Source organism: Zingiber officinale, chromosome 8B (assembly GCF_018446385.1).
Source record: "Zingiber officinale cultivar Zhangliang chromosome 8B, Zo_v1.1, whole genome shotgun sequence".
NCBI classification, from domain to species: Eukaryota; Viridiplantae; Streptophyta; class Magnoliopsida; order Zingiberales; family Zingiberaceae; genus Zingiber; species Zingiber officinale.
The window spans coordinates 101,693,257-101,704,212 of NC_056001.1; the positions used below are offsets into that span (position 1 = coordinate 101,693,257).

Below are 10,956 nucleotides of genomic sequence, written 5' to 3' on the forward strand. Positions count from 1 at the left end.
CATTACCCTTGGCCATTACCCTGTGCAAAAAAAAGGTAGATCCGTTATCTTAACGGTTCCCTTAGTACTGAGCCCATAGATATGGATGGAGATAAATGCAGGTACATAGACATTGTACATGGTAGAGTAAACCACAGGTCATCAATTCTTAAGAATTGATCCTTGGCCATTACGCTAGAAATACCATGCACTCACCGTCTGTACTACACCCTGGGAGCGCCATTACCCCTTCCAAGTAATCATGGATCAGTGTCGTACTTCAGTTGCTCAAGGAATGTCTTGGATGTTGGTAACATAGGGGAAAGTATCAATAAAATTCAAGTGATAACAAATACATGAAGAACATAGAAGATATTTTCTTTAACCTAGCCAACACAATGCCCCCGAAAACCAACTGACCCAACTACACTAAAGGTAAATTAAGGAGGTCAAAGAATAGAGTTACTCATATTTTAATACAACAGTGTCCGAAGGTCTTGCTAATTATTAGTTGCTTAATGTCAAATCTTTTTTATTTCTCTATGTAACATAGCTAGTTTGAGATTCTATGTGGTGGCCAGAATGGTACAACATTTGAATTGAGCTTGTTTCAGGCACCATATTCCTTTTCAACAATTACACTGACACTATTAGAGATAAAGTTGAAGAACCAAGGTTTAGGCCACCCATCTCCAAGAAGCCTTGAGTACCCCAAGGCTTCTTGATGAGATGATGACAACCACTCCTATTGGGAAAGTGGGAGAAGAGAGGGAAACACTAAGATTTTTATTCCCATACCGAAAAGATAGAAGTTGCCCTCCTCCTATAGAAATTGAGGAATCCATGAGTAGAAAAGAGAAGAATCAAGCAGTAGCAGCGGATGGGAGTCGAGATCCAGTCGCACGACGGTGGCACATGGTTTGAATAACTAAGGGTTCGCTCCACAAGGAGAGGGGCTCAAGAGGAAAATTGATGGCAGACGAGAGATGTCCACAACGACGATCAAGGATGGAGCGGAGGCGGAGAGGATAGAATCAGTGATGTCCTACATCCGATTCTAGGAATTGATTGGGAGGGCATATAGTGTGTTTTGGGGTTTTTGGAAAGAAGGGAGGAGGAAAAGGCTGCAACGATGACTGAGGTTGAGAGAGGGGTGCAAACACTAGGGTGAGTGTGACAAAACAAAAATACTTAAAACCTAGGTTTTATAATTAATTATTATTATTTATATATGTTAATTTTTAATTAATTAAATCAACCTATTAAAATTATAAATTCGTATCCATTCCATCTCTAATTTTACTTATGCTCTATTTACTCATAGGTATGAATTATGGAAGGAAAGAACGTAAGGAAAGAAATAAATCCCTACAAGCAAAGAAAAAAAGGACAAAGAAGAGAAAAGAATAGAAAGAATCCCTATAGATGGAAGACGAAATGAAAAAGATGGAAGACAAAACGAAAGAAACATAAGGAAGGAAGGTTGCATGGGTGATTGTTGCCTTGCGCTCGTCAGGAGCAGTGGAGGTGCCCCTGCACTGCTGCCCATGGCTCGTGGCCCTGCGACGAGGCTATACAAGCAGCCCATTGCTCAACCCACAGTGCTGCCCACATCGGTGTTAGTGGGTTGCAGCTACCCGGGCACTAAGGCCGAACTTAAGGGCTGCATCAACGACGTCAACCGGATGCACCGATACGCAAGACATCACTGTCCTTATCGACACCAACAAGTCTTACACTCAACCCACCAACACCAACATCCATCAAGCCCTTGGCAACCTTGTCTCCGCCGCCAAGCTTGGTGATTATCTCTTCTTCCACTACAATGGTTATGTCACCCGCCCTCTGTTGAGATTGGTGAGGGTTATGATATAGGCTACGATGAGTGCATCATTCCTTGTGACATGCATCTCATCACATGTATGTAATTCCCTTCCTCCTCCTGTCTAAATTAGGGATTTGGGGTGTTGATCATTGAGTTTGTGATTTTTGGATCAGATTTGGGTGATGTAGATGATGACTTGAGATGGTTTGTGGACAAAGTACTTTGAAGCTGTCGGCTTACCATCATCTCCGACTCTTGTAGCGACGGTCTCATCAACCACGCCAAGGAGCAGATCATCAAGAGTAGTAAGCATGGGGACGATGCAGAAGAGAGTTTCGGCTCCAGCTTCATGTTTGTATCAATATCCTTCTTGAACCAAGTTGCGCATGAAGCATTCAAGTCCCACTGTGTCCACCTTCCCCATGAAGGTTGATGATGTGAACCCGCAAGTGCACGGACGTCGTCAAATAATAAAATTTATATAAGTCGATCCCACCAGAATTGAAGATTAAATGCTAATTGGTTTTATATTTTGAATTTAGCTAGACAAAATCGATAATCGCTTGATTTGAGATTTTCGACTAAGAAGTGAAAATAAAATAAAGATAACTGAGGAAGTCCTTAATTCAGAAGATGTTCTAGGTTATTGGTTCATTGTAATGGTGAATGTTGTGCTACGATTTCGCTCATTCCTAGTTCTCCACTTATATATTTGCAGGACAGTCTAAATTACTACCGAATACCATCCCACGAAGGTGTATCGGAGTATTTCCCCTACCAGTAACTAAGTATGTCATCAAGTGAAGAAGTAATTTAAAGAGTTCGAGTTTTCAGTAGAGTACCTCCTGTCTCAAGGCCTCCCCCGGTTATACGTCTCTAGATTACATAGGTCACTTGCATAACACATGATTAGGAAAAACTCATTAGGTCAAGTGATACACTCATCCATATACAGAATTGTTCTCCCTTAGGAGGTTACGTTCCATATAGAAGGATAGTTTACTTAGATACTCAACATTAAACAAGCATCCTAAAGTCATGCCGAGCTATATTGGAATGTACACTCAAAAGATAAAATAATTTATGCATCTATTCAATAAAAATTTAGGTTCATGCTCAGATATAGACACACATCAATGTATCTAGCTCAGAAATTAGATCTATGCATATAGAAATGTAATTTAGATAGATAAATTCATGTTCATAGAGAAAGCCTACTTGCAAACATTTCATCAAACAGAACAAGTGTCATACAAGCTTCATCAAATAAGGAAATTGACAATTCAATAGAGTTTACAATATCCACACATTACAATTACTTCCTACGTCCTAGAACAATATAAATCTACTCTATAATTGGAAAAACTACAATCTAAGAACTCAAAACAATAGAAACTTCAAGAACCCTAAGGAAGGGGAGAAGAAACTTATCCTTTGATGTCAAGTGAAGTCCTTGGATGTAGATCTTGGAGTGTCGATCAGGATGGAGCAGTAAAACGACTTTGGATCGTCCAGATGATGTCTCTGGATGCAAGAATTTGACCTAGAGGGTCTCCTCCCATTGTGGATCTTCCTCCTCTTCAAAGGAGATGAAGTACCCCTTATATAGAAGTAAGTCGCGGGGTGGTCATGCCTCTTGGTATAACCCAAACCTGTCTCTGGCGTTTGGCCATGCCATCAGGCACGACCAAAGCTACCTCTAGTTTCTTGGACATGCTTATTGGCACGGTCAGAGTAGAGACTGCTCTGTTTCACCTTCTAGGTCGTGCTATTTGGCATGACCAATTTTTCAAAACTGCATTCTCTGACTTTGTGGAGACATGGTCGTGCCTCTGGGCATGGCTGTGTCCATTTTAGCTCTAGAAAATTACATGGGTTGGCTCTTGGCCATGCTCTAAGACACAGTTGTGTCTTGTTTGGTGCTGATTTTCTTCTTGATCATGTCATTTACGACCAGTGACTTTGTTGGCTCCTTGGTTGTGCCATTTAGCAAGCTTTTCTTGGTCGTGCCTTAATGCATAGCTAGGTTCAATTTGACATTGGAAGTTTTTTTTTTACGTCTTTTGAATCCTTTGCCATTCCAAACTGCTCCTAAAAATAAAAACAAGCACCGAACAGATTTCTGGATGTAAAATAGTAATTATGCTAAAATTAACATGATTAAGGGTGCAAAAGCATAGATCATAGGCAATGAATATAGCAATATGTGCGTTAAACAATACAAAATAGCATAGATCATAAAGTTAGGTTAACAAGATAATAAAATTAATGGGTAAAACCTCCTCTTACAAATGTTTGAATTAGTATACGTCCACACTATCGTAGCATACAAAATTCACGGTGTTTTGAGGTATAGGTGAATTTAAATTATATTGTTTGAAGAATCAATATTATTTTAAATTCTAAAGTTTTGACCAAATATTTTATTTTGTGATTCTCAAGATTTCAAAATGGTTTTCAATCCTCTTGCTGTTATTTTAAAAGAAAACAAACTTATTGGTCCAAATTATATCGATTGGAAATGAAACTTGGATATTGTCTTAACTGCTGAAGAATACAAGTTCGTACTTTTTGAGGTCTGTCCTAGCGTGCCTGATAAGGATTCTAGTGAAGAGGAGATAGAGAGACATAGGAAATGAGTCAAGGTAGATGAGATGACGCGGTGTTACATTTTGGCTTCTATGTCAAATGTGCTACAACATCAACATCAGGCCTTACCCACTGCCTATGACATGATGCTCAATCTCAAGGAACTTTTCGGACACCAGAATCGGGCTACCAGGCAGGAGAACAATAAAGGTGTATCTTATTCATTAGTTGCTGAAACATGTTTAGCGGTGTTATCTACCGGTATTTAGTGTGTAGATACGGGAGCCACTGATCATGTCTGTAATTCATTGCAGGTTTCAGGAAACCCGACAACTACATGAAGGAAAAATCACCGTCTACATGGGCAATGCTACGAGAGTGGCAGTTGTTGCAGTGGGAGATGTTTATTTATCTTTTGATAGGAATAAAACTTTGATTTTGAGAAATTATCTTTACATACCATGTTTTAGAAAGAACTTGATTTCAGTTTCTTAATTATTTATGGATGGATATTCTGTTTCTTTTGATGACAAAGTAGTTGTCAAGAAAAATAGGTGGTTATCTGTTCTGGTGCGTCGGTTGGCAATTTATATACTCTTAATCCAATAACTCCCACAATGCAACAAATAAAATTTAATAACACATCTTCTAATTCTAATAAGAGAAAGTAACCTTCGAAAATGAACCAAACATATCTTTGGCATCTAAGGTTGGGTTATATTAACTTGGGTAGAATTCAAAGGTTAATAGCCGATGGACCTTTGGGTTCATTGGTAGTGGAAAACTTTTTGACCTGCGAGTCTTGCTTGGAAGGAAAAATGACCAAAAGGTCTTTTAAGGCAAAAGGGTATAGAGCCAAAGAAGTGTTGGAATTGGTTCATTCTGATTTGTGTGGGCATATGACTATCCAGGCAAGAGGTGGTTTCGAATATTTTGTCTCTTTTATAGACGACTATTAAAGATATGGGTACATTTACTTGATGCGCCGCAAGTCTGAGTATTTTGATAAGTTCAAAGAGTATAAGGTTAATGTGGAGAAATGTCGTGATAAAAGTATCAAGACACTATGGTCTGATCATGGTGAAAAGTACCTCTTAGGAAAGTTTAGGAGTTACTTATCAGAGGCCGGGATTCAATCCCAATTGTCTGCACCTTGTACACCCCAACAGAATGGTGTGGCAGAACGAAGGAATATGACTCTTATGAAAATAGTTAGATCAATGATGAGTTATTTCGAATTACCAAATTTGTTTTGGGGATATGCTCTGGAAACGGCAGCGTACATTCTGAACTTAGTACCTTCTAAGTCAGTACCCTCTACTCCCATAGAATTATGGAATGGACGTAAGCCTAGTTTGAAATACATTCAGATTTGGGATAGTCCAGCACATGTGCTGAAGGGAGACGCTGATAAGTTGAAATCACGTACAGAAGTTCGCTTGTTCATGGGATATCCTAGAGGAACGAAAGGTGGTTTGTTTTATAGTCCTAAAAATCATAAGGTCATTGTTAGCACCAATGCCTGATTTTAAAAAGATGACTATGTAATGAACCACAAACCCATGAATAAAATTGTTCTTGAGGAAATAAGAGATGACACTTCTATTTTAGTACCAACGGTACAAGATGAGATACCACGAGTAACTGCAACACATGTCACAAATGATACACAGGTAGTGTCTCGTCATAGTGGGAGGGTTGTTAGGCAACCTTATAGATTCATGTTTTTGGGAGAGTCTTCAGACTTGATCCCTGGTGAACATGAAGCTGATCCTTGGACATATGATGAAGCAGTCCAAGATAAAGATGCAGTATCTTGGTAAAGTGCAATAAACTTTGAAATAGAATCTATACATTCTAATCGGGTCTGGGAGCTTGTAGAACCACCAAATGGTGTAAAAGTCATTCGATGTAAATGAGTTTACAAAAGAAAAAGATGAACAGACGGGAAGGTGAAAACCTTTAAAGCGAGGCTTGTTGTGAAAGGGTATAATCAGAAAGAGGAAATCAATTATGAGGAAACTTTTTCACCAGTAGCCATGCTTAAGTCTATCCGGATTCTTTTATCTATTGCTGCTCATATGGATTATGAGGTTTGGCAAATGGATGTCAAGACAGCCTTCCTTAATAGAAGTCTTGAAGAAAACATCTATATGAAGCAACAAGAGGAATTCATTGCAAAGGGAAAAGAGCATCTTGTATGTAAGCTCAATTGGTCCATTTATGGACTGAAGTAAGTTTCGAGATCTTGGAACATCCGGTTTGATGAAGTGATCCAGTTTTATGGATTCATTCAGTGCCCGGATGAGTCTTGTGTATACAAGAAAAGTAATGAAGACGTGGTGGTATTTCTTGTACTATATATAGATGACATATTGCTCATTGGCAACAATGTCAAAGTTTTGTCAGATGTAAGAGTATGGATGTCCAAGCAGTTTGATATGAAGGACTTGGGAGAATGTGGACATATTCTTGGGATCAAAGTAATAAGGGATCGCAAGAAAAGGATGTTGTGCTTATCCCAAGCTTCATACATTGATACTATCCTAGCTCGTTTTAGCATGCAAAACTCCAAGAAAGGTTTTCTGCCTTTTAGGCATAGCGTACCTTTATCTAAAGGGATGTGTCCTAAGACATCAAAGGAAATAGAGGAGATGAAGGCAGTTCCTTATGCTTCGGCTGTAGGAAGCCTAATGTAAGCAATGCTATGTACGAGACCAGATATCTATTTTACCGTGGACATAGTTAGCAGATATCAAAGTAACCCAGGACCGGGACTTTGGACTTCCGTAAAGCATATATTAAAGTACCTGAAAAGGACTAGAGATTATATGCTAGTTTATCAGGCAGATGATTTGCTCCCTATGGGTTACACGGATTCAGACTTCCAATCAGATAGGGGCAATAGTAAATCAACCTCGGGGTATGTGTTTACTTTGGGAGGTGGAGCCCATAGCATGGAGGAGTGTTAAGCAGAAATACGTTTCAGACTCCACCATAGAAGCTGAGTATGTGACAGCCTCTGTGGTAGCCTAAGAAGCTGTATGGCTCAGAAACTTCTTGATGGACTTAGATGTGATTCCTGGTTTGCCCAAAGTTATCATAATTTATTGTGATAACAGTGGTGCAGTAGAAAACTCGAAGGAACCACGAACCCATAAGGCAAGTAAGCACATTGAGCGCAAGTACTACCTGATACGAGACATCGTAAAATGAGGAGAGGTTGTTGTCGCCAAGATTACATCAGCAGATAACCTGACATATCATTTCACTGGCGAGAGCTTTTGATAGCCATGTTGAGGGGATGAGAATCAGATGTATGGCAGCATTTATGGTAGCATAGTCTTTTAGTATAAGTGGGAGATTGTTGGGATGTATACTATAAGCCTAGCTTTTATATGAACATCTGTTTTGAAATATTTTGAAATGAAAGTCACTTTGGTCAAATGTCTGCATTTTATATTTGCATATATGTCAATGCAATTGTCCATTTAATTTATATTGTAGATAACATAGTGTATGGTGTCACACAGAAGATCATGTTATCGGTTCCTTATAAATTATAAATAGTAGCTCACAACCAAGATGGATTGGGGTAAACCATTGGAACGGTTATAGTGTAATTTGGTATTAGTCTGTCTTGATTATAAAATTACACTAGTACACTATATGTGTATTGAGCAGGACCATTTGAGGTTGTTCGATTTGTACTGACTACGTAAAAGAATAAAACATCTGTTATTATGAATGTGCGTCCTTTTAATCCCTATATAATAACAAACACGTATACTTAGTATTTATTTCTTTAACTTATCAATGAGTGAGATTTATTTATTAAATCAATAAGCCCGATGAGTTGGGAGATAGTATTATTTATATGATGTGTTATTGATTATAGAAGGAATCTGTGTCCTAATTATTTAGGCTGATGATGTCCCGTTGAGGAGCTCATAAGGATTATCATGTAAACCTTGCAAGTGGACTTAGTCCGGCATGATAATAAAGTTGAGTGGTACTACTCTTGAAATCGTATGTTAATTAATTGGGTTGTCAGTAACTCAATTAAATAACGGATATACGATATCTTAAACACAGAGAGATTAACACACTCATGATAAGAATGAGCTCATATTGTAATATGGGATTGGTGCGGTAGTTCAATAATAACCCTTTAGTGGTATGAGTTATTATTAATGGACTAGAGTTTGGTGTTCGGGCCCAACACAGGAAGTCCAAGCCCATCAGGAGGCCTAAATCAATTCCTCCTCTAGGTCTCTGTTGTAGCCTCTATATAAAACCTCGTATCCACCCATCCATAACTTGGTTTGGTTTAACTGGGTTTAGTTTAACTTGGTTTGGTTTAACTAACTTAGTTTGGTTTAACTTAACTTGGTTTGGTTTAACTTGGTTATAGAAAAAGAGATTTTTTCTAAACAGAATTCGGTGATAGAAAGAGAGATTTTTTCTAAACAGAATTCTGTTATTTTTCTTTCTTTGTAACCGACGACAAGCCTATAAAAAAGAGTAGGCGGTGACTCCTAAAAACTAACTTTCTAATTTTCCTAATTTCACAATTCTCTTCTCTCCTCCTAGGGCCGGCGACACACATCCTTCTCCTTGTGGCCGGCGCCCCTCACCTCCCCTCTTCCTCCTTGGTGGCCAGCGCCACCTTCACCTCCACTTAGGGTCGGCGCCATTCTTCCCAAGTTAGGGCCAACGCCCCTCCTTGCAAGATCACTTGGTGGTCAGTGGCTTGGAGAAGAGGAAGAAGTTGAAGAAGAGGAAGAAGAAGAGAAGGAAGAAGATTAGAAGGTGCCCCATCCTAGAGCCTCCTTTTGTAGCCGGCGGTTTGGAAACCGAGAAGAGAAGGAGGGTGGTATTGTCTTGGTAGATCGTCGCCCACACGACGTCCAAGAAGAGATAGGAATACGACAAAAGATCAAGAGGTTTTTAGCTACAAAGGAAAGGTACAACTAGTTCTTTAATTCCGCTGCGTAATTAGTTAGATTTTCTTTGTATCATTTTCGAAATACCAACACAAGAGACCAGCGATCTTGTACTTCGATCAAGGTGTGCTTTGATCATTCAAGAACTTGCTTAATTAATTAAACACATGTTTGATCGAACATGTGGGTTGCTAGGAAAAGTTCTATTCTTGTACAATATTTTGTACAGGTTAATTGAAACGGAACAGAATTTCAGCACCTTCAGGGGGCAAGTTGATGCATTTCCTAGCTGTGTGATGACTTGATCCATGAATGCGTCCTCACAAGGTAGCGTGATCAATTAGTCAACAGTCGACAACCTAAACTCTTCCTTCATAGATTTGGAAGGGCTGAGTTGATACGTCTCCCAGCTATGTGATGACTTGCTCCATGAAAGCGTCATCGTGTGTGTGTATATATATATATATATATAATTTTAGGTTTTGTGACTTGCCCCCCTAGTCCTACTGGATCTGCCATTGGGCAAGATGTGGTTGACCCTCTTCGAGGTCTTTGATGATGACACCAGCCCCAAAGTGAAGAAGTTCATGAAGTTCTTGCTCCACAAGTTCCACCGTCACGGCAATGACGACGAGGTCAGCGACAAATTCTTGAGCATCTTCAAGGACCTAGTTCAGGAACTCCTGATGCAGAAGCTAAGCAGCGAGGAGGAAGATGAGGAGGTGAAGTTGGAGGAGGTGTACTCGAGCAGCGGCAATCATGGAGAACGCCAGTGTTCGAGGGTTGCGACGCGCCGAGGAAGGAAATGCTTTCCGCCTGATTTTGAATGAATGAAATTATCTTCACAAATGAATGTATAAATCCATCTATCAGATCTTGTATAACAAGTAAACAATCCTCGGGGTTATGGTGGCACAGTAAAATATTCATGTTGTCATCCAAGTACTCACGGTTTAAACTCTAGTTATGACGTATTTGTAGAAATTTTTCTACCAAATAGGAGGTGCAATCAAAGGATGTTGGGCTTCTAGACTAGTCACTGCGTGCGTTTTTCGATTTACCCTGATGACCAATGAGAAACTTCGTGGGTCGAGTTAGTCATCTCAAAAATAATCAATGAAACTAACTGAAACTATCAATTTTTTTTATATAACAGTAAACAAAGGAAGGATATAAAATTCATCCTCTATCAGGAAATAAATGGAGGAAAATTATCCCTACAGAAAACTTTTATTAGTTCTTGAATCTACCGCTTCAAATAAACATAGCACTAGAGATATATTTTTCTTCCTCTCCAAATTTTTATTATTTTAAATGATATTTTAATAGAAATAATATAATTTCATTATATACTCTATAGTAAATTTATCTTTAATTTATATAAATTTAAAATAATCTTTTTTATAGCTTAAATTTTTATTAAATTTTGAACGGATTTTTTTTCACAGAAATTATATGTCTCAAATTTTATTTAAAATTGATATTTATTTTTATTTATAAAACTATGTACTTTTGTATCAAATTTTATTTTATTTTTTTCAAATATTATATTTTGTTAAGGTGAAATATATTAATGATATTTTAATAGAGATAATATAATTTCATTATATACTCCAT

At 38.4% G+C, this 10,956-nt stretch overlaps 1 pseudogene; it reads left to right on the forward strand.

Moving 5' to 3' along the window:
* The first annotated feature begins 1,466 nt into the window (after positions 1-1,466).
* On the forward strand, positions 1,467-2,237 carry LOC122014105 (annotated as a pseudogene).
* The last annotated feature ends 8,719 nt before the right edge of the window (positions 2,238-10,956 follow it).